This window comes from Manis pentadactyla, chromosome 7, assembly GCF_030020395.1.
Source record: "Manis pentadactyla isolate mManPen7 chromosome 7, mManPen7.hap1, whole genome shotgun sequence".
In the NCBI taxonomy this organism is placed as follows: domain Eukaryota; kingdom Metazoa; phylum Chordata; class Mammalia; order Pholidota; family Manidae; genus Manis; species Manis pentadactyla.
In genome coordinates this window covers 42,992,857-43,017,565 of record NC_080025.1, presented here as the reverse complement: position 1 = coordinate 43,017,565, position 24,709 = coordinate 42,992,857, and positions in this window count along the sequence as shown.

The window sequence follows — 24,709 nt, the reverse complement described above, 5'->3', positions numbered from 1 at the left end:
ACAGAGCTAAACAAACTCAGAAAGAGAGCCAGTCCCTACATAGGCCAAAATTTGAGTGAGTTCACTATTAGACAAAACACAACTCAGGCAAACAGGCTTCTATTGTGGCCTCCTGAGACTATAGTGAAGGGTATTTGCATATGCAGTTTTAATCAGGGAAAATGTACAAAATCATATGCCCATCTTATGGTTTAATCTTTGCTAAATTTTTGTAATAAATACAGAATAGAAAATATAATAGAGGTTATTCTAAGATTACATAATCATGCATGTTCTCCCTTAATGACATCAGCTTAAATTTCTTCATTGAATATACATCCATGATTTCTGATGCAGAAAAGTTTCCAATGCAACATATCCTTCTTTTAAGGACTTTAAAATGGTCATTCCTCACATTTTACAAATGTATATATCATCATGGCACTTAATTTTAAATACAGGCTTTGTAGTCAAATATTTTTGACTCAAAGATTTTGGTTAGGAAGTTGAATCCAGGATGTCCCCTGATTTCATATTTAATTCTCACCTAAATCAAAATCCAGAAAAATAGATTGAACAGTTGTTCTACTTTTCTTTTTAGAAATCATTAAATTTAAATGACAACATTTGCTTTGATGTGCCCTAGCAATTTGATAGCTGAATTTCACAACTTTTAATTGTCCATTAGTTAATGTCTCCTATTTCATTGTCACATATAGGTTTGATTTGTTTGATATAATCACATTAATATTAGAATAATATTACAACTTCAAGATACCTTTCTTATGATTAGGCTAATTAGTTTGAGCTACACAATAATCAATTATGTGGATAATGAAGCAAATACCTAAAGATAAAAAACAGTATGTAATTGACATTTCCCCTTGGTAAACTCACTAAAGAGTGACAAGAACTCAAACTTTTCTTCCGAGTGTCAGTTACACATTCTTTTTCTTAGTGTGACAGTCCTTTTCAGAGAAAATGTTGAAGAATTTTTGTTGTTCATAATTACAGATTTTTAGAAGACTTTTTCTAAATATTGTGATTAATTTAATTTGCCTCCATAAATAGACTAAATTGTGTGCTGCTTATTGAAAACTATTTTCTTAGTTCCAGGGCCTAGATGTGAAACTTCATTTAGACAGAAACTAATGCAATTATCCTTATCTGAATGCCTTGAAGGAGATAAGGAAGTGTCAATTCTGCTATTTCAATAGGGCAAGAAGTCATAGTACTCAACACATAATCAAAGAAAACATTTAAAATAATCTCTGTGATCTAATTAAAAGTTCAATTAAGGAAACTATAATGATCTTCACTGATGAACTTTTATAAAAGGCACATTTTAATAGATAAACTTTTGCTTTGAAAGAAACTAGTAAAGCATGATCAGTTCAGTAGAAGCCCATTTGTCTTTGAAGGGCTTTTGACAGCACTTTTCATTTTGTTAAGTCTGAAAAAGCATTTGGTATAGGCTCTGCAGAGGCTGGGGCGGCCTGTGAGAACCCTTTGGAGGGCAGTCCTGCGCTGGCTGATTTTGTCGAACAATAATCCACCTTCTGTTCATCATCTGGACTGTGTCCTAGGAGAGACTGTCTGGTTTGAGGACTTAATGGCTGCCCTGATGAAGCCTGATGAAGTTAAAAAACAAAAGTTAACACAAGTTAAAAAAATTTTTTTTTAATTTTCCCTGCAACATGTTCATAAACAGGCAACTGTTTCCCTATTTGTTACTAGAGACATGTTTCTGGTCTTCTTGAGAGAAAGAATTCAAGAACAGATGTGAAAAAGCGCTTGAGCTTTAAGAGTTTATTTGGAGGTTAAGAGTTTAAAGAAAGGCAATAGTCACGCCCTTAGAGTTGGGGTCAGGCTGATCCAGAGGGGGTTGCCTTGTGTAAACCATACAGAGCTGTTTTATGTCAAGGGAGATGAATATTCCCTAAGTGGAAAAAGGTTTTAAAGGAAGCAGGTGGGTCTTCTTGGGGTTTGGGCTTGCTTCCTTCACCCTTACATCAGAAGAGAGTGGAGGGAGTTTTGGGCTCTATTTGGTTCTCATCTGAACTATCATGGATTGGGGAAGTGTAATTTTTACTATGCTAAAGAGGGAGGATGTGTGATTTTTACTATGTTAATAAGTATCTTATATATTTTGGGGTGAAATTTGGGTCAACTTCTCCCCTATTTTGGAACCAGCCAGTTTTGGCTGGTCTGTTAACTGTATGCTCACTCCTCACATCCCTAGAGAAATGCTTACACAGAATGCGTAGCATGTGCACATCCAGCCAAAGTCCCCCTCCCCCTCCCTGCTCATGCCTGGTTATTCACCTACTCTAACACATTTACCATCTTACCTGACTTTCACATTATTTCTAGAGGACAGCAGTTATTCTTACCATGCAAATACAACCACCAAAACCAAAATATCAAGAGCCCAGGAGGTAGTGATTTAATTAGGATCACAAATAAATCATGAACAAGAATGATGAGGAGCAGGGCCTCCCCATGATCTGTGTGTGTGGTGTCTGTCTCAATGCAAGGAGCCTAAAGTCGGTTTTCCTTGTGCCTTTTCCTACCGTGCAGGCTCATACTTGCATACTGTAGGTGATAAGCATTGTTGCCTGTGTTGCTAAAAAGAGTTCACCTCCCCGCCCCATGCAGGGCCTAGAGAAGAGAGCAGAGAAGCAGAACAGAACAGGGCAGAGGTAGGGGCGGAGGGATTCTAGCGCTCGACCTACGGACGTGAGAATAAACTTGGTATAAGCCCCTTTTTACCCCCAATGTTCCATGTCGTCATTAGTCTGACCGAATCCAGAGTGAACTTGCCAGGGGCTAAAACCCTCAGGCAAGACACCCTGCCCATCTCCCATGTTCTCCCTGCATTCACATCTTCTTCTTATTTTTTATCTTGATTTGAAACAGAGTTGACAAATAATATTACATTGTTTCTGGGGTGACAGCATAGGCACATCTTTCATGGATGAAACCTAGTTCCACACTTTTAAACCTGCTAGTATGACTGAAGAAATAAATTTTTGATGTAATTAATTTAAACTAAAACTCTAATGCTCATTTGTTACTATTAGCGGACCACCAAAGACCAAGTTCTTGAGTTCTAATGTTATAAAATTGAAGACAACTTGAGAGAAAGAAAGCGGATCAGCGAGTGAGGGGCTTGGAGGAGTCCTGGGGTTATTGTGTTTCCTGGAGAATGGAAGAGCCTTTCTGTGGGTTCACAGGGGCTCCAGCAGAAAGTCCAGAAACTCAGAAAGGTCTAGTTAGGGGACAACATGGAGGAAGACGTTTAACTTCTTAGTTTGTTTCAAAGCACAGTGAGTTAGGCTTTGTTAGAGCCTCTAACATTGCTAGGCAACCTCTAAGTATGTTTGGTATGAGTTGGACATGTGACTCTACCTTTTCAACTGTAAACTTCAAGTAATCTATACACAGAAAAATATCGAGATGTGCAAAAAATGTAAAACACTCTTTCATATTTGTATAGCTAATATTTAAATAGCAATATTGTTCCACATATTGGGATAATTTTTTTTTAAGATATAAAAAATCATTTTTGCTATTTCCTTTTGCTTTTTAAAATATTCTTATAGAAAATTTAAATTTACATATGTGGCTCACATTTTATTTCCATTGTACAGTAATGACCTAAAAAGCAGAGAAATTCATATTATTTAAGAAAAAACATTTACATTGATATTTAGTAAGACTGACCCTGAATACATTTTTCCAACCTTTTTTACACCTGTCCTCTAAATTAATCAGCTCTATTTTTATTTTGAAAGGTTTTGAATTAAAAACAAACAAGTATAAAGCTAGCTGTCCTATGGAATGCAGGACATGGCCCTCTGCTTTATCTGATTTTTACATAAATTTCAGTTGTTTATTGTCACACACCCCATAACCCTTCCTTAAGATATCTGTCCACATGTCCTCTGACAATTCATATCTTAATGATCATACAGTCATGCTATAATACTATTAATAATAGTAATAACTTCCTGGATTTTCTTAATATAAAATTATCTTTGAGATTTCCCAGAAGACCCCTGAAAATAATGGATAAGTTCTTTCAACTCACAAAAAGAGAGATGCTAGAAATTATTAGTGATTTTTTAATGTTATTACTGTAAGAGATTGCATAGGAAATTTTCAGTTCGAAGAGATATTCAGCTCTCTCAATCTTTTTCAAGACACAATTTTGTTAGCATGAAGATTTCAGAAATTATATGCTTTATGGGAATCCCTGAGGATTTCACAGTACCCTCACCATCTATAACATGTTTTGGTTCTAATGAAAAATACTGATCAAAACACTATGAAGAGTTGTGTTCTGATTCCCAATAGGATTATTATGCCACTGTTAAAAGTTATGGTATAAATTAACCACCTTCATTAACAGGCTGGCAGAATAAGGTTGTTTGATTTTTTTTTTAAATTTTCTGTGATGTTTCCTGCATACTATGTTATAAAATATGGGCCAGATTCTGTATCTTCAACAAAAAAGGACTATCTCAGAGCTTCATAGAAAATAATTATGGCAGCTACCTCAAATGACTGGCCCTTCAAAGAGTGGACTGGAAGTTGGCATGTGTAGACAGCTTTCCACAGTACCAGTGGACTGAGTCAGGATTTGCATGGCTTTTTAGCAGGCTGCTAATCCAAGGTCCAGTGGAACAAAAACTAATTATGCATTTCTGAATGAGTTGATGAGGAAAATAAATGTTAACACGATAATTGTTTGAAATATTGTTGATGTTCTAATGTCGTATTTTCTGGATACTAGCTCACTTAGTAGATAATTCAGTCAAGCCTGGTTTTGTAAACTAAAATGAAAGACTTGAAAATGAGACCTGATTCTCACTCATGCCGCAGAATTCAGACTTTTGCTAATTCTTCTTACTCTTCATTGCAATGTAGTTATTTGCATGGGTTCAATAAGAGTACATCCTGCTTTCAACAAGACACATGCATAACTCAGTTATGGGAGGCCTTACCTTGTACCCTCACATGGCAGAAAGAAGCAAGAGAGCTCTCTGGAGTCTCTTTTGCAAAGGGTACCAATTCCACTCACGAGGGCTTCACCCTCATGACCTGAACACCTTCTACAGGCTCCATCCCCTGGTGCCATCATACTAGGGGGTGAAGATTTCAGCATATGAACTGGGGAGACACATTCAGTCCAAAAGATTCCACCCTGACCTCCCAAATTCCTGTTCTTCTCACATGTAAAATGCATTCATTGTATGCCAACAGCCCCAAAAGGCTTAACTTATATCAGCATTGTCTGAAGTCAAAGTCTGAATTCTCATCTGCATCATGTATGAGTGGAAGTGTGATTCATTCCAAGGTAAAGTCCCCCCCCAGAGTGAGCCTGTGATGCTAAACGAGCTATGTCCTTCCAAATACAATGTCGGGATGCATTTAGGATAGATGGATCTATTCCAAAGGGAGGATGAAGGAAGGGGTAATGTGTCCCAAGTGGTCCAAACCTACCAGGACAAATAATACCAAGCCTTAAGGCCAGACCACATTCCTCTTTGCCCTGATGCTCCACCCTCTGGACAATCCTGTTGTAGTGGGAAGGCTCTGCCACAGCTTTCTGCCTGTGCCCTACACACTGGAAGGTTCACTGCTGAGGCCCATACCCTTCTAGAGTGCCACATTCTTTGAAACCCAGAGGAGGCTGCTATGTCCCTGGGCTCCAGGCAGAATGGGCCTGTGATGGACATGGCAGCTCTGATGTTTTCAGAGGCCTCTGGGGTCCTTCCTCCAGTGTCCTGAGGCTCCTGTGGAGATGGCTGAGTAATACTAATCCCTTTATCAAATGGTCACCTACCATATCCTTAGTGCTCTCATTTTTTGCCACATATGTAGGCTGAGAATTTTCCAAGTCCTTATGTTGTGCTTCCTTTTTACTGAACAATTCTTTCTTTAAGCCATTTGTTTTCCTGCACTTTACTATAAGCAGTCAGAAGGAGCTAAGATGCACCTTCAACACTTTGCTTACAAATCTCTTTGGATAAATATCTGATTTCATCACTTGCAAGTTATTTATTCCACAACACATTAGCACATGAATACAGCTCAACCAAGTCCTTTGCTACCTTAAACAAGGATCAGCTTTCCTCCATGCTCTAAAAGCATGTTCTTCATTTCCACTTTAGACCTTGTCAGAATACCATCCATACTTCTACCAAAACTCTGCTCATGTCTACCAAAGTATTCTGACAAGGAGAGAAGTTTTTTAACAGCTCTCCTCCTTGCTTTCTGAGCTCTCTCGCCAGAATTGCCTTTTAGGGTCCATTCACAGCAATGTAAGCTTTTCCCAGCATTTACTTAAAAGCTCTTCCAGTCTCCACCTATTAAGTAGTTCCAAAGACACTTTCACAGTTTTAGGTATTTGTTAGAGAACCAACCACTTCCAGTAACTGTTTTCTGTCTTATTCCCTTCAGAGCACTTTAACAAAAACATTATAGGCTGGGCGGCTTATAAACAATATAAATTTACTTCTCCCAGTTTTGGACGCTGGATCCAAGATCAGATGGGGTTACACTGGGAGCCTCCTTTTGGTCCATAGCCAACCACTGTGTCCTCACACAGCCAAAGGGATGAAAGAGCTCTCTGGGATGTCTTATGAGGGAACCGATTTCATTGCTGAGGGCTCCTGCCTCATGATCCAACCACCACACCAAGGACCCACTTCCAAACAATACCGCACTGGGGACGAGGTTTCATCGCATGGATTTGGAGGGATGTAAGCATAAGCAGTGTCCTGTGAATGCTTGGCATGGTTAAGGGCAGGGGTCGGTGAACTACTGCCTGCAGGTCTGCCACCTGCTTCTGTATGTAAAGTTTTGCAGGTACACAGCCATCTTCTTTGTTTACCTGTTACCATGACTGCTGTAGTGCTACTCGAACAGAGCTGAGCAGTTTCACGGGGCACTACAGCCTGGCCCTAAAACATTTATGATCTGGCCCTTTAAGAAAGTCTTCCACCTTCTGGTCTAGGAAAGCATCCAAGCTACCTGATTCTGTAGTAATCTGTCTCCCGCTCTCCACTCCCCCACCTAATATGACATTGTTGGTCAGGCAAAAGAGGGACCGTGCAACAGCCAGGAGCACCATGCAGTGCTCACAAGCTCTCCACCCTCCACCATCCTGGAACCCGACTGGCCAGGTCTGCTGGAGCAGAGCCCTGGGAAAGCTGTCACAGGCATCCTGATGTGCACATCCTATTTCCACGGAGGTAGCAAAATGCCCCTGAGTTTACACCAAGTCATCAAAGGGCTTCAGAGGAGGAACAACACTGAGCTTAATATTGGCAAAAGTTGAATTCTTCTTCAGACAGACTGGCCTCCAGCTATTCCAGTGGGCATGCCATTCAACCAGCATTCTAGACTGGGCAGTGGGTTCCTTTCCATCAGAATTTTTGGATGTTAATCTCTCTTATTTCTTATTAGATTGCATCTGGGGTTGTAACAGAAAACCTGGACTGGATTGCTGACAGAAGAACCAACCGGCAGTTGGAGGTCTTAGAGGGTAGAGCTTTATTTCACACGTGCAGGCTCAGAGGGGAGGAGAGATCTCCAAAGGTTTGAGCCCCGAGTACAGCAGAGCCATGCCTCTTATACATTTACTACAAAGCTAGAGGGGAGTCAGCACCCAGGAATCAGTGCAGTGGGAGCTATTAGGTCACTGTAGGTGTATTCAGGATGTTAGTTTATTTTAATCCATTTCTGTAAAGGTTACCTGGATACCGCATTATAAACTAATGGGCTTCCATGACGGTAATCAACAAGCTGCTCCATACCACGGAGTCCTGGTGGGGGCGGGGAGTACATTGTTACATTGTTTTAATCTCAAGCACCCAAGCATCTTGTGATTCCTCTACATTCCTGAAACCTCAACAGAAACTTTGTCTTCTTGACTTCGTTGGCTTCCTTGGCTTCCTACCAAATCCAGAGAAGAGGAAGGATTTGAGAACTTCCTGAGTATTTCCTCATCAGGGTGATAGAATGAACCAATATTTACCCTTGAAAACTCATTACCACCAGGCACACACTGGCCTAAGAGAGTGTGTCCAATAATGCTACAGTAAGTATGGGGTTGAAATCTCAATTGTATACCAGGATGGTGTCAGAAGATGGAGTTTGCAGATCTCAAAACACCAGACCAAGGGATTCCCACTTTATTTACTTGGCTGCCTTCAACAGATTTGAAGCAGGGCCTGGAAATAGCTTTTTGTTTGTTTGCTTGCTTGTTTTAATCACATAACTGTATCAACATTGTGAATGAAGCCAGATGAAGGGAGGATGATGAAAAAGAAAACTGAATTGTTCTTTAAAGGTATTTTTATAGAGAGCAGTTCCGTTTATGATGGAGCAAAACACCATTTTTCACTATTCCTAGTGAATAAGTTACAATTCACAAGTTAAATAAAATGAATTACCATAAGAGCTCCTTTTCACAATTCTTGGGAACCAACTTCGTTACTTTGAAATTTTGATTCCTTAGTGTTGTACTGAGTGTTAGTCTTGTCTTAACTTAAATGGCACCCACATTGTTTTTATCACAGTTTATATCCAGTGTGTATATGATAGGTCCAAAACCAGTTTACTTCACTTTGCAATTAATAAGGCTTCCGTTCAGATATGCATATGGCTATATCATATCTGAATGAAACTTGAGCATATAGAACATCAAACAAAATAATGAAGACAGAATAGTAATATTTAAAGAACAGGAAGTAGACCAATGCTTCATTTCTGTGTTTTGCATTTCAAATTATCTAATCATATAATAATTAAATACTTATAATTTGTAAAAGCAAAGGTTTGAGGCAATATGAGTGCAATAATATGAACCATGGTCCCAGTTCTGTAGAACTAATTGTTTATTTAAGGAGACAAATTGTGTTCAAATAGAAAACAATAATATAGTATTTAGAGCCAACATGTAATTTAAATGATAACAAGACTTCTGGCAACAGGTCAGACAGATGGTCCTCAAATTACAAATGTATAGAAACAATGCATAATGTTGAAAATAAGAAGAAATGTATAAATAAATTTACTAATGGAAATTTAAAATCAGCTTCCTTTCTTTGTAAGTTATAGCTCAAGCAGAGTTAAAATTAGCCTATTAAAGATTTGAAATCTATCTACATATACACACATATCAAGTCACACATATACACACACAAGTCTGAAAGTATCATAATTAAAAGTTTGCTCTATAAGATTATAAGACTCTTTATGTAGTGCAATCATTAAAATTGCATGGAATTATCATAGAAATAGACTGGTAAAGCAACGGTAATTTGTTTTTAAAAAACAGCAACATAAGCCATAGGTAAAGAATAGAGAATACAATATATTTTTCTGAGAAAATGTTATCCCCTGGGGAGAAGAAATTTAATTCCTACCTCACACAATTTTAAAAGTGAATTACAGACTAATTAGTGACATAAGTATCTGACCACAGTTGTAATGTAAGATGAAAAAGGTGAAGAATATCATTATGACCTCTGATGAGGAAATCAGAATACATAAAGAACAAACTTACATAACTAAGAAAAAAACAATCCATAGAAAAAGAAGCAAAGATTATTAGGCAAGTGATGTATAAGAAGGGAAAGCCAAATGACCAACACACATATAAGAAAATATCTTAAAGTTAATAGCAATCATAAAATGTAAACTTAGGCAAAATGTAGAGCCATTTCACATTCCTAAGTTTGGCAGAGATACAGAAATTCACATGCTCTGCAGAGAGGACTTCAAATTGGTTGGTTTTAAAGAGGTATGTGACAAGAGTTAATAAATTTTAAGATGAATGCACTTATGACCCTGAATTTCCAATTCTAGCAATTGAAAATTTAGCAAAATTCTAAGTGTTAATATGAAAATATTGTTGTACAGTAAAGCATAACAAACTAGACCTACATGTAGCAACTTTAAATCTTAAAAACAGTGATCTTTTAAAAAATATTCCCTGATGACATGTCCACTCTGGCATCGTTAATGAAAATTTAATAATCACACAGCATAGTGCCATACGGCTACATATCATATTATGCAGAAAGCATGACAACATTTATGTAAATCAATGGTCTCAAAGTTTGCATAGAGAACTGAGATAAGGGATGGAAAGAGGGAGGGATGCAGACAGCCTTCCCATGTGTCTGTAATTTCCCACTGCCTTCAAGCCAATGTATCAGAATTTTAAAATGGTGCGAAATGTGAACATTTATTGAATCTGCTTATTGGCTAACTGGGTGTTATGTAATTTTGTATGCATAATATCACATATATACATAATATAATCGTGTGTGTATATATACATAGACCTGTGTATGTATATGCATATGTAATATAAATATATAATATTTATAATTAAAGCAGATTAATAAAGACTTTCTGAGATTGAATGGCTCAGTACAGACTAAAACCTTATGACTCTGAAGGACATCACTGAAATGATCCCTAAAGATTAATAGGATTCAAAAGGGTGTGTAAGAAGGTATAAGAGGCCATTAGAGATCAAAGCCTCCCTAAATGAAGCAAAAAGTCCATATATTGTGCTAGGAAACAAGTAGAAGATTCAAGGACTGTGACTTAAATTTCATCGTTGATATCATTTCTCAAACCAAGAAACAAAGGCCTAAAATGCATGTGCTCTTTGAAAGGCTGAGAGCTTCTTGGAACCAGTGAGGAAAAGACAGTGTTTTATACACATAAATACATTCTCCTGGTGTCATATTATTTTTTGGATTTTATCTATCAACAGCAAGACACACATTTTTCTTTTGGATTTCTGTAATATTCTGAATATACCAATAACTCAAAAAAGAGTGGCCGTGGGCAGCTGAGTACCAGGCAGGAGGTTGGAGAAGTAAGAGGTAGTAAGTAATCCGTGCAAGTGACCATCTCTAAATAATTCAAGAAAATAGTTCTACAAATTAAATAATCATTTAGTTAAATAAGGATAGAGATTTAGACTTAAATGAGTAAAAGAAACAACTCTTGATATATAAAGCAGGGAGGGAGAGTTAATTATAATATGTGTGTAATAACACCTATGTTTCTGACAGTATAGGATATATTCTGTAAGCTTGGTCTTCAATCTGGAAGTTGTAATAAAAAGACTTAAAACATTTTTCTGTCACTTGTTTTGTGACAACATTAATCTTGTAGGATGATGGAAGGATTAAATGGAGCTGGCCCATGTCAAGACACGCTCAGGACTCTAAGAGTGCAAGAAAATAACATGTCTCAGACTTAATGTCAAAATCTTTTAGATTACAGTAGAATTGATCAATTCATTTATTCAACAAATATATATTAAGTAACAATGATATGCCAAAAGATATAGCAGGAAACACAACAGCTTTGTTCTCAAAAAGTTATAGCCAAAGTAGGGGAAAACAATAAACAAATATTTTCTATACTAATTGTGAGTTCTAAGAAAAAGTAGGTAGAAGATTAGCAAATAATGTGTGTGTGTGCATATGTATGCATACATGCACGTGTGTGTGTGTGTGTGTGTTTAGGGAAATGCCTCTTTGATAAGGTGTGGCAATTGAGAACTGAACTGAAGGAGTGAAATGTGGATTTCTGAAAGGAGTAATATTACAGTAAGACAAAAAATCGAGTGCAAAGGTCCTGAGGCAGCTGTGCTTGAGCTATTTTAGTAATGCTGAGGAAGCCAGTGAAACTGAAGCCAAGTGATTGAGAGTGGGACTAATAGGGGCCAAGGTCAAGGAAGCCACAGGGACACAGATTAAGAGTCTTAAAGTCCATGTAGGATCTTTGGCTTTCATTCTGGATGAGGAGGGAAGACAATAGAAGGTTTCAAAGACAGAAGTAATAGAATCTGGTACATGTTTTAACAGAATCACTCTGGTTCCCATATGGAGAATATAGGGTGTGTGTGTGTGTTAGGTGGACTAGCTTAGAAGCAGGGAGAACAGTTTAGGTGCTTATACTGATCTTTGTAGGAGACGACAGTGAATATGTCTAGGGCGGTGATGATGGAAATGGGGTGAGCTAATGGCTAATGTGATCCTGGCTCTCTTTCAAAGGTAGAGATAACATTTAAAGAGAAAATATCCTCTTCAGCAACAATTATCACTTTAAGATAAATTTCAAGCAACTGCCTAATTAAAAAAGAAGTATAAGGGTTGCAATAATCCTAGATTAGGAAAATACAGTGAAACAGTCAAAGATTCAGCAGAATCTGAAACATCAGTGGAAGCCACAACCCAGTATCTTGGCTGTGACTTTCTGTTATTTCTAAGTGAAGGATTGAACTTAATACTCCAACTTCATTCATTCGGTTAGGTGGGTAAGAAAAATCTTTCTGGAGAAATGGCTGATGAATGAAATTATAAAGTAAGTCAGAGGGCACCTGGGGAGAGAGAGCTGCTTGCAGTGGGAAGAGGAGGTGCAAAGGCCCAGAGGAAGGACCCTGCTTGTCATGTTCCAGCAGAGCAAGGGGCCCACTGTGTATTTGTGCCCACAGAGATATTTACCCAAGGTGCTTAGGCTGTGAACTGTAATAGCACACCCCAAAATATGACTGACTTGTCACATTTCTTTTTTGTTTCTCCCCGTCAGCACTGACATTATATATTTGAAGATGAATACATCAAGGATGATGACCCTAAATGCACTCAAACACTGATGATGGGATTGGAAATTAGTATACCGTTTGGGATGGCAATCTGGGAACACATAAAAACACCTTAAAAAGATGATGCACGTTTATACAAGACATCCAGTAGTAAAATATTGGAAATAACCCAAACTGTTACTGATGAGGAATAAGATAAAAATATTAAAATTGATGTTGGAATGTAATCAGTGAGGAACTATATATACCAATTTTTGTAAGTATGCTAAATATATTAAAAATAGTTTTCATGAAATTCTTACAGAATTGATAAAGAAGTAAATATATAATCATGCATATATAGTCATACATATGATTTTTCTTATTTTTTGTATTTTATTCCTATAAACAATATCTTTAGTTATTAAAATAGAATACGATTTTTAAAACAAAATATATACTAGCATATGTAAAATATTATTCTTGATTACCCATGTAAGTTTTTAAAAATCTGTTTTCTGACTTAGAACTAAAATATAGCTGAAATATCATAAAACAAAATGAAAACTTCTTCTGGCATTTCTGTGAATTTTCATTTTTATTTAAGTAAAATTTTGGGCAAACATCATAACTCTGCAGAGCCTTCCTTTAGTTTTAGAGCTCAATTGCCACCACTCTTTTCCTACCTTTAAAGACATTCCACTTTTGTCTGGGCAAAAAATAACCTCTTCCTTTTTGTTAGCAGAAGAATATATTGCTAATGTTTACCTGAAAGGTATTAGTGTTTATTTATTGGAGTCAAGTTGGCTTTTTACTGCCCTTGACCTCTATCAGCACCTGCTGTGTGCCAGGCTCACACGGACCAAAGGGAGTAAAATGCCGCCTGGAACTCAGAGCCGGTGGTGGTGGTGTGTGGCCACCCTTCTCAGACTGTGTTCCACTTTAAGGAACTGGTGAAAAATTCAGGTTCCTTAACATAACCCTCAAATATACTGACTCAGTAGGTTTTGAAGAATTTTCCGATTGTCTATGTTATAAAGATGTTATGATAATTAAAATATGTCATATTGATGTGAAAGAGTGAGATAAGTTTTTCAAAAGAAATATATTTTACTGCCAGTTTTTAATTCCCAGTATAACTCTTAGACACAGATAGGGTCTGTCTGGTCTCTGTGCTTGAAAACCTCACCAATCATCACTCTTCAAGCAAATAAACAAATGAATGAATGCATGAAGAGAGAAATAAGTAATAAAATAGCAGAACTCACAGGCGTCTCACCATTACTCAGGAGCTCACACTCACTCGGCTCAGCACGATCCACACTGTGAATATTCGCTCTTGGGAGTAACACATTTCTGTCCCCAGGCACCTGCTTCTCCACATCTCTCACCTTATGTTCCCAAAAGAGAAAGAATGTCAAAGCTTGTGTCCTGTGACTGTATCAACAGAGATAGATGAGTACAAGAACTTCTGGCCAACCAACAATGAGTTTGACTAAATCCCATATATGTCAGGCTCATAGAGTGGGTAGTGTGAGAAGTCTGGTTAGGTTTGAATAACAGATGTGTTTAGTTAAGAAGAAACATAAGTTATTTAACTCATTAAATGCTTTTTCATAAATCACAGCTGTTGTGATGACCATACTAATGCCTGGGTATGCTGAGACCCCTCAGTTGGGAAATGTGAAGAAGTGTGTCAAGGGCTGCTGTACTTTACTCAGAAATGATAATGCATCATGGCAGAATCCATTAAACATGCCATTTGTGAAAAATGCTCCTGAGGAGTATTTCAGAATACTAGCAAATTTATTCACTATTAAATATGCATAAATGTAGATCTATATGTAACATGCTTGAAGTGTCATACCAATTACAGGTTTTCACATTGACTTTGTGATTGTTTTTCTTTTTATAAAATATTTAATAATATATAATTAATTATAAGAAAACAAAAATGTTACTTCTATTTCCTTTTCATTTAAATTTTAAATATTTATTAGTTACAAATTCCATTTGCCTTCCTATTATAATAAACCATTATGGATGTTAGAAGAAAACTAACTGCTATGTAAAATGTTTTAAGTTTTTAATAGCTATATTTTTGAAAATACATTCAAATTTTGTACCTTTTAAATATTTTAATCATTACTCTCAATAGAACACACATTATGTGAATATCTTGAAAAGGTAACAATTTGTAATTTTGCTGCAGTGGAGGTAGGAGAAATAAATTATGTGAAATAAACATATAAATATATTAATTATGTATTTGTTTTATTATTCAGTCAAACATCTCTTGTCCATAAAAAGAACACCTAGACATGTACAATCCAATAGCCCTTTCTACTTTGGCAATTTTTGGTGACATAAGTGTTGATCTGCACATATTTTTCAATTTATTACACAGCTTTTTTGGTCATATTAGGATAGGATACTTTCTAGTTAACACTTTATTAATTTGATTTATAGTTTTAAATATTTTAATTATATGATATGTGGCTTTTTATGTGTAACACTGGAAATGTTAGAGGTAGGTCTGTCTGAAAGGGTCCTCTCTCAACCAGATGCTAAAACTGTATCATTAAAGATGGTTAAGAGCCCACCAGTGGAATAAAAGTGTGAGGAGCATTTCAAGGTGGACTACAGACCAGATAAAAAATAACGAAAATAGAATAGAATCCTCACTCAGTTCAGCATTCCTAGAGGATAACGTGGAAAGAACAGTTTCTAAGATGAAAATGATGTGGGTAAGCTTGCTGGCTGTGGCAGCTAAGATTCGGATTGTTTCTTAAAGGCGTTGACTACTAAACAGTCTGATTCAGGAGAATGGCATGTGTTTATTTGCTTTTGCTTACACACGTTTGGTGACTATGTGGATAATATGTGTGAAGAGAGGGAACTCAGGAGACAGAGAGAATGGATATGTGGGAAATCTAGAAACAAGAGACCAGGTTGGGGAACATGACATTTGGAAGTAAACGGGGAAGATTTGAAAACTGATCAGTTGAAGAGAGGAGGGAAAGGCAGGACTTCAAGATCCAGCCCTGTTTTCACTTAGGTGTTGATGAGAGTGTTTTTATCACACGTAGAATATGTCATTTCAGTTTTGAATATCTCGAGTTGCATTATCCTAAGACATCTTGTGAATTTGATTTTCACTCCTGGGAAGCAAATATTTCAAAAAATTAAAGAATACACATATTTAACATGAACCAAATTATAAATAATCCCTTGGGTGTTAATTTTGAGAAGAGGCTTGTTAAGTATTCTGTTAGCAGACAATAAGTCAGGAGTTAATGGTTCCAACATTGGTGAGAGAGCTGGCTAATTAAGGGACCCCCAGTGGTCTTCAGATGAGGAAACTGGTTATGAAAGCTACGGCTGAGATAGTTTTTAATGAGCCAGTCAGTGACTGAGAACATGAGCACTGAACTTTATTTAATTGTAATTAAAGTTAAAAAGTTGTATTTGTAGAATGAAAGTTTATAGAAAAAAATCAATACCCTTGTCAATAGCTGTATATCACATGCCAAATCCCTGGTAATTCATTCAGAAAAGGAGTAGATCTAGAACAATAATTAACATCACCAAGTAAACCAATTTGTGTTAATTCCCTGTCTTTCTCCCAGAACCATCTCTGTTCTGGACAAAATAAACATTGGAGTTAATTGTGAATCTGCTAGAAATCATTCTTCATATTTTAAGGTTTTAATTTTTACACTAATTGATGAAATCCCTCGTGTGAATGATATTGCATTTTATTTCCTATTTTGTTAGGAAAAGGGTGCTCCAGTCCTTGTATTAAAGTTATGTTTCTGTCTGACAGGTTTAGCACCCTCAGAATCTATTCTTTGTCACATGCACAGGTTTTTGTTGATATAAATTGAAAAAGAGTCTGCACTTGCCTTGTTAATGTTTCTTATTCCAGACTGACTCTGTAATTGGCCTCTTTTGAATATACAGTTGCATAAACTATTATCCAGCACTACTTAGAGATCTGGGAGCTACTTAAAGTTAAGAGAGATTGGAGATTGTACGGTGACGATAATGTATGCATCTTTGCAAGGCAAACATATGGTCTCAAACCAGGGAAGACTACTTTACCTAAAACGTCTGCTTTTCCACACAAGGAACTCAATGGTTTTAAATCACTGGGGTATTTGGAGTTATTTGAGGCTTCTCAAACCCTTCAAGTTCAAAATTTCAAGTATCATTCATTCTTAAACAGACCTAGTTTTTAATTCAGAGTCATGCCAAGTTTGGGAATTACTGTTGTAATTTAGCAGTCTTCAAGATCAGATTCTGTCTGTGATATTCAGTTAAAATTTGTCTGATTACTGAAATGGTTGGGTGTACCTTGAAGAGAAGAAGAGAAAACTTGGGTTATGAACATGCTTTGAGCAGAGATAGAAGTGCCCGAGAAGGTCTTTCCTTTATCTTTCTTTCTTTTTTTTTTTTAATGCTCTTTTCTTTTTCATCTCCAGGGCAGTCAGAAGCAGCCAACATGCCCACAGTTCCTGTATTCAAGCCAGTCCCTTGGTGCCATGGTAGGCAACTAGGCTAGTCAAAACTGTGCTTTTGATAAGCACTTTATTCCAGGTGTCCTATTTATTAAATTTTTAATAAATTCCTTATTAAGTCCCGTTCCCTTCAAAACTAACTAGATCAGATAACCTACTCTAAATTCCATCATTAAGGGTCTTTTAGCTGCAGTTGCTTTTGCAATAAATATTGAAAGTGAAAGATGTAGTTGCAGAGAGTGAAACATTATGACATATTTAAAAGCATAGAGGTAATTATACAGGAAATTAGATGCTCTCACAGTTGTTGGAAATGACGGTGGAGCCTCTCGGCTAAGCTTTAGAAAATGAATCTTGGGCTAGAAAGGAGCTGCCCACCTCTACCCAAATCAGAGTGCTATTGCACTGATTTCTGTCTCCAGAATCACTTTGTTTTGATGTAATTCTGCTCTCACGGATCATGGCTGTACATATGTAGCTGTGGGCTACAGTGGGACACTAACTTTCTGAGGCCAGAGTCATTGGTTCTGGAAACAACATTAACCATGAATTTCCAAACAAGGAGTAATTTTTTTTTTCTTCTGAACCTTCCACTGCTCCCCACATGCATTTTATCTGCAGCTCCCTTTTGCTTGTCCTTTGAGATTTATCGATGTCTTGGTCACTTATCACACACGCTATCCTGTTTCCAATCCAAGTCACCACGCTTCTGCTCTGGATTACTATAGCCTCCTAATTTATTTCTCTGATTCTTTTCTGTCCTCAGTCTCTCTGTTTCCCACAGTGCTCCAGGCAGATCTTTTTGAAACATAAACAAGATCATGGTATGCCCTGGAGGCATTACCTAATGTACTCTTATCACATTTAAATTTAATTTAAAATAATACCACAGTTGACAAGATACCACATGCTCTTTCCCAGCATACTCTGGTCACAGGATATCTCTCTGACTTGACTTTACTGTTTCATGTCAGTGAGACTTACTCATATCTATGCTTTTGCTTAAAAACTGTTGGCTCATAAATTTTCAATTGATCCCCTATATTCAGGTAGCTCTCTTTCCTCACAGGGATCATTCCTCACTTCTTCCAAACCTTCTCTCAAAGTTTTACTGCCCGTGTACATATAACAGCTTTAATCATTCATTATGCCTTTCCTGGGCTCTACTGTATACAATTTTAGTTCTTTGTAATATTATTTATTAATTAATCCACTACTCATTTCTTTATGCATTTAATTACATAAACTCTTTGAGGGCAGAAATTAAGAAACAATGCTCAGGTCCCCAATCACACTTTTGCAATTAATTTATGTGTTAAATGGATGAATAAATTATTTCACCAGTATCACTATAATAATTTTTATATCAAAACTTCCCACACTCATAATGTAGGATAGATAATTCAGAATTAGCATATTCCACTAAAGAAAACTGAGCAATTGTTTTGAAAAATGTCCTTGAAAGCATCAGTGAGTTAATAAACACTGAGGATTTACAGGACCAAGATTAAGAAGGATATGCAAACTTGTGTGTGAGCCTGCTGTCTCAGTCACCTTGGACTGCTACATCAATGTATCGAAGACTGCATGGCTTATAAACAACAGAAATTTATCTTACAGTTCTTGAGGTTGGAAGTTTGATAGCAAGAGGCCAGCATGGTCTGGTTCTGTTAAAAGCCTTCTGCTAGTGTTTAGATGGCCAACTTCTACTTTATCCCCACATGGAAGAAAGATGGCAAGAAAGCTCTGTGGAACCCCTTTTATAAAGGCACTAATCTCATTCAAAATGTTTCATCCTTATGACCTGATCTCTTCCTAAAATCCCACCTCCTATTCCTGTCACATTGTTGGTAAGATTTCAGCATATGTATGTTGGGGGACTACAAGAATTCAGTCCATTGCTCCTTGTATTTGAGTTTTCTCCTTCCCTGGAATTGGTTGTCAATTCCAAAAGAATGCTAAAGAAAGAAATCATTGTATCCACTAATACAAGGGGCATTTGGCACATCACTTAGTAATTGAGAAAAGAAAAAAGAAGGAAAGGGGAGTTGACATCTTGATGATATCCTGGTGGTCACTTAGTATTGCTTAATTTTTCTTCATTTTTCCTCAGATTCACTATTCTCCATCGTCTTATCTTTACATTCACTGATTTGTTCTTCTATCTACTAAAATCTGCTGAATCACTCTGGTGTATTTTCCTTTCCATTACTGTAGTTTTCAGCTCCAGAATATCTATTTGATTCCTTTCTTATAATTTTTATCTCTTGTTGATATTCTCCTTTGTTATATGTCCTTTTCCAATTCCTTTATTTATTTGTATATATTTCTCATTAGCCCTCAGAGCATATTTAAGATAGTTGTTTTAAAGCCTTTGTCTAGTAACTTTGATGTCTGAACTAACTCACAGTCAGTTCCAATCAGTTTATTTGTTCCTTTGAATAAATTATCCCCTATTTTATGGTATTATCATTATACAGAGTACCTTGATTAATGTTACAAACCCAAGAACACATTTTCGTAATTGTAATTTTGCCATCTGTAGTCATTTCTCGTACACCTTTGCTCCCACTTATCTCCCTTGTGAAAGTTTTGGCAAATACATTTGCATTTATAGGCCCAGCAATACATTATTTCTATGTTATTTAATAAAATTTATTTATAAATCAGTTATGAAAAGAAAGGAGAAAATATGCATTTCTATTGTTTTTATAACTTGACTACCTATATGAGAGTTTTTTTTAAAAAAAAGTGAATACAAGTGACCATCCATTGTAACTTGTTTTTAGGCTGAAGAACTTCATGTAGTATCTTTTATATGGTAGGTAAGTCAACAACAAATTATTTCAGTTTTTTTGTTTGTCTGGTCAAATCTTTATTTTACCTTCAGTTTTGAAAGATAACTTTGTTGTACATAAGATTATTGGTTGACAGGTTTTTTTCTTTAAGCACTTGAATATATTATTCCACTGCCTCTGGACTACTTCCTTCTCCTGAGAAGTCCACTGTTAATCTTGTGGAAGTTCCCTTGTTTTTCTCTTGGTATTTTCAAGATTATTTTTAGCACCTTTTACTGTGATATATCTGTTTGTGAATTATTTTACATTTATCCTACTTTGAGTTCCTGAATATGTAGGTAATTGTTTTTCAACAAATTTGAGACGTTTTCAACCATTATTTCTTCCAATATTTTATTTTTCTTCTTTCCTTCTGGTACTCTTTATATATATATGTACTTATACTATCTATCTATCTATTCTTAATGATTTCTACATTTCTATGAGGCTAATTTTTCTTCTATTATTTTCCTCTTTCTTCTTCAGATTTTATAATTTCTGTTGATCTAACTTCATGTTCACTTATCCTTTCTTTTCCCAGTTCAAATGTATTGTTTAGATCCTTTAGTTTATTTTTAAGTTTTAGGTACTGAACCTTTCAATTCCATAATTTCCATTTCTTTCTTTCTATAATTCTCTTTATTGATATTCTCTGTCTGATTCACGATTGTCATGACCTCCTTTAATTCTTTAATGCTAGTTTCCTTTAGTTCTCTATGTTTATAATAGAGGCAACAATATTGTTGCCTACATTGTTTCAATGTTTGGTTCTACTCTCCTGTTTCTTTGCATGCTTTGTCATTTTTATTTTTGATAGAAAATGGATGTTTTAGAACCCTGGGTACTGGTCCCCATGACCTCTCTCTAGTGCTTATTGTTGCTATTTGCTTTTACATATTTTTTATTATTAGTGACTGCCTGTAGTATTTATTCCTTCCAACCCCACCCCACAGTGCTCAGACTCTGATGTTCCTCACAGGGATACAGATTTTGGTATGCTCATAGTTACCCTAGGAGAATAATTGTTTTTGTGGTGCTGCTGTCTTCTATTTCTTTGACCAAACTCCCCTAACTGCCCGATTATGCTTTTTTCAGCAGTCAGCTATGGCATAAAGTGTTCTACAAAATAACCCAATCAAAATGTGGCTCCTAAAAGGAATAGTTGCTGAGATTAATGATTGATTTTTGTTCCAACTATAGAAAGGCTCCCTTAAGCTGTCTTCTGCCAGTTCTATCCTGCAAATAATTCAGAGTATAATTTAACCCATATCTTCATTTCTTTCCCAATTTTCTGCACTACAACCTCCAATGTTCTTGAGAGTACTTTTGTATATGAAGTTCTTAACTCTCCCTTGATATCAAGTCAGTTATATGGGGGAGAATGGGAGCTATATGTCTTGTAACCTGTTTCTCCACTAAGCAAAACCTTTGATCCAGAGCTCTGAACCTAGAGTTGAGGATAATGGCGAACTTCTCTAAGTGACACCTCTGCCCTAGTAGTTGAGTGTTTCTCAGGGTTGTAGCAGCCTAGGATCATCTCTGCTTGCTTCTCCTCATGTGGAAACACTGGCTCAAGAACTAGAACAAGAGTAGCTGAGGCCTCGTTTTCTAGTACATGATGTTCAGATACAGGTTCTATTTCACTGACCCACACTAGGGAGAAGAAGGGATCATCCAAATCTAACACGAAGAGATTTAGCCTCAGCAACATGTATGGGCAGGATGAGGAATAAGAATATCCTGCTCCTTCTCAGAATTAAATACTCCATGTGGGTGCTGGGGGAAGAGGGAGCCTTGTGTTCCTGGGTAAGACTGTCTGGAATAGAGTCTTCAATTCACTGAGCTGGAAATGGAGGGAGAGCGAGTGATCTTGGTCAAATTCCAGCCTTTCACCTTTCTTACTGAATTTTCATGAATGTTCTTAAATGCATGTTTTTTGATTTACTGTTTTCCCTTACAATATCCAGAGGCTTTAATTTTTTTAACTTTCTTACCAAATTCTCTAGAGAATAGATTAGCAGAAATTTTCATGCTGTTATCTTGAAGTCAGTCTCACAATGGTTCTTGAATATGACAACAAAATCTTAAACAATGAAAGAAAAAAAAGGCTAATCAGACCCTGTTCAGTTAAAAACTTATTTGATTCAATGGACAGTATTAAGTGTTGAAATACAACCTACCAATGACAGAAAATATTTGCAAATCGTTTACCTGACACCGGTCTAGTACCCAATTCACGATGGACTCTACAACTCAACTATATAAAGGCCACCAACCCAATTAAGGAATGAGCAAAAGACTTCAATAAGCATGTCTTTAAAAAGGATATACGAATATATACAAATAGCCAGTGCACGAAAGCAGATAAACGTCATTAGTTATTGGGAAAATGGAAATCAGAACTACTATGAGATAACATTTCACATATACTAAGTTGTTTTTACAAACAAACAAGTGTTGGCAAGGATATGGAGAATTTGAATATCAATATCACACTTTGCTGTTGGAAATGGAAAATGTTGCAGCTGCATTGGAAACCAGCTTGTTACTTTACATGATATTCTAAGTTAAACATAGAATAGCATGTGCCAGAAATGCTGCATCTTGGCTTATACTCCATAAAATTAAGTATAGGTGTTCAAAACATGTTTGTACCTAAATATTTATAATGGTATCATTTATATATCCAAAGACTTGGAAACATCAAAAAACCCATCAGTTCATGAATGGATAAACAAACAAAATGTGGATATAGACACAATGGAACATTGTTCAGTCATAAAAACAAATGAAGTACTTATACATGGTATAGTATAGTTGAACCTTAAAAACATTACGCTAAGTAAAAGAAAGCAGGCACAAAAATACAGCTATTTCTTGATTATATTTATATGAAGTGTCAAGAATAGGCAAATCAATAGACAGAAGGAAGAATAGTTGCTAGGAGCTTAGGGAAAGAGGAAAGGGGAACATCTGCTTAATGGGTATGAGCTTCTTTTAGGGGTGATGAATTTTTTCTAGAATTAGGTAGTGGTGATGGTTCCAAAATTTTGTGAATATACTAAAGGCCACTTAAAATAGTTAAAACCATGAGTTTTATGTTATATGAATTTTACCTCAAAAAAGAGAAAGGAAAAAATGAAAGAACTACGACCCCTGTGTGGCAAATTCAAGGCATAATTCAGTAAATGACAGATCTATATGTGAAAACAAATTAATATAATATTTAATAACATATCTAATAAATATCTAATAAAATAGAATAATCTAATAAAGTATCTCAAGAATAACCAAGAAGAATATCATTAAGATTTTAGGATAACAAAAAATTTCTCACACAAGAAGAGAGACCATCAGTATTTAAAAAGGAAAATATCAGTAAATTAGGTTTTTTATAATTTCCAGTAGGTTCAACATTAAGTGACTGAATAAACAAGCCATAATATATAAAATACAATTTATAAAACTAAAAAGAAAATATTACATGAATACGAACTTGAAAAAAGAAGAAATTCAAGGTATGAAAAAGGCTCAATATTCTTAGTATGAAAATTAAAATTGTAATTGAAATAACAATACAGTTCAAAAAGAAAGGGTAAAATTACAAAACCTGACAACATTTTTCTGGGTTGTAGAGAGTGGGGAAAGAATATCATTCTTAACCTACAATAAGAAAAGCCAAACTAAACTTGACTTTATTTTCTTACCTACCACAGAGCTTAGAACTAGATCAAAATCACAGGACAGTCAAGAACCTACAGGGAGAAGAGAAGATAGAAGGTCATCCTTACATGGGATAGAAGCACATGGACATTTGTATGAAAAGTAGTTCAGCCAGAATAATTGATAAATACTCTTCAGTGGGCAAATAGTATGAACCCACTGACAGCTACAAAATTGAGAAAGATTCAATATCTTGAAGTTTTTTCTCCACAGAACTCTGAAAAGAGTGACCATTGTTACATGGGAAGTGGAGCAGAGAACAATGGTAACTTAAGAGTCTCTCTGACCACCATTCTCCCAACCTCCACTATGGAGCAAAGTTTCAATCTGTGAGGGACACACAAACACTGCCACCCTTGGAAAACTCCTGAAAACTCATGAAGCCAGGTGGTATGGAACTGGGGTGCTCCTCAGGATGACATAGGAATAGACTGAGCCCCCTAGTACAGCTGGGAGAGGGGCAGATAACTGAGGCCACAGCCCTGAGCACAAGAAATAGTGTGCCTGCATGAGGGTGAGGGGAAGTCAGACAGCCGGTAATGCTCATCCCGGCGTGGGACCCAAAAACCAAGTCCACAAGTTTTCCGTAAGTAACAGGAGAATGCTTTCGGTGTGGAGCGTAACGTGCAAACAATGTGCAAAAGAAAGATCGAAAGGTTAGGGTTGAAGTAACACTCTGGCAAACCACCCTTCAGTCTAAATACAGAGTATTATTGCAGACATTTGAAGACTTTGATAGACTGAGGGTAACCAGCAAAGTCAACCCAAGTCCTAGCTAGATCAACTCAAACCTACACAATTAAAGCCTAGAGGAAGGAAATATGTGCTCATTTTCAGGCATAAAAATTATATAACTCAGTCTGCATTGTCCCACACAAGATGCTCAAACTTCTACAACAAAATTAGGCATTTAGATAGGAAGAAAATACACCCATTGTGATAGTTAATTTATGTATCTACTTAGCTGGACCACTATGACCAGTTATATGGTCTAGCATTATCCTGGTTGTTTCTGTGGAGGT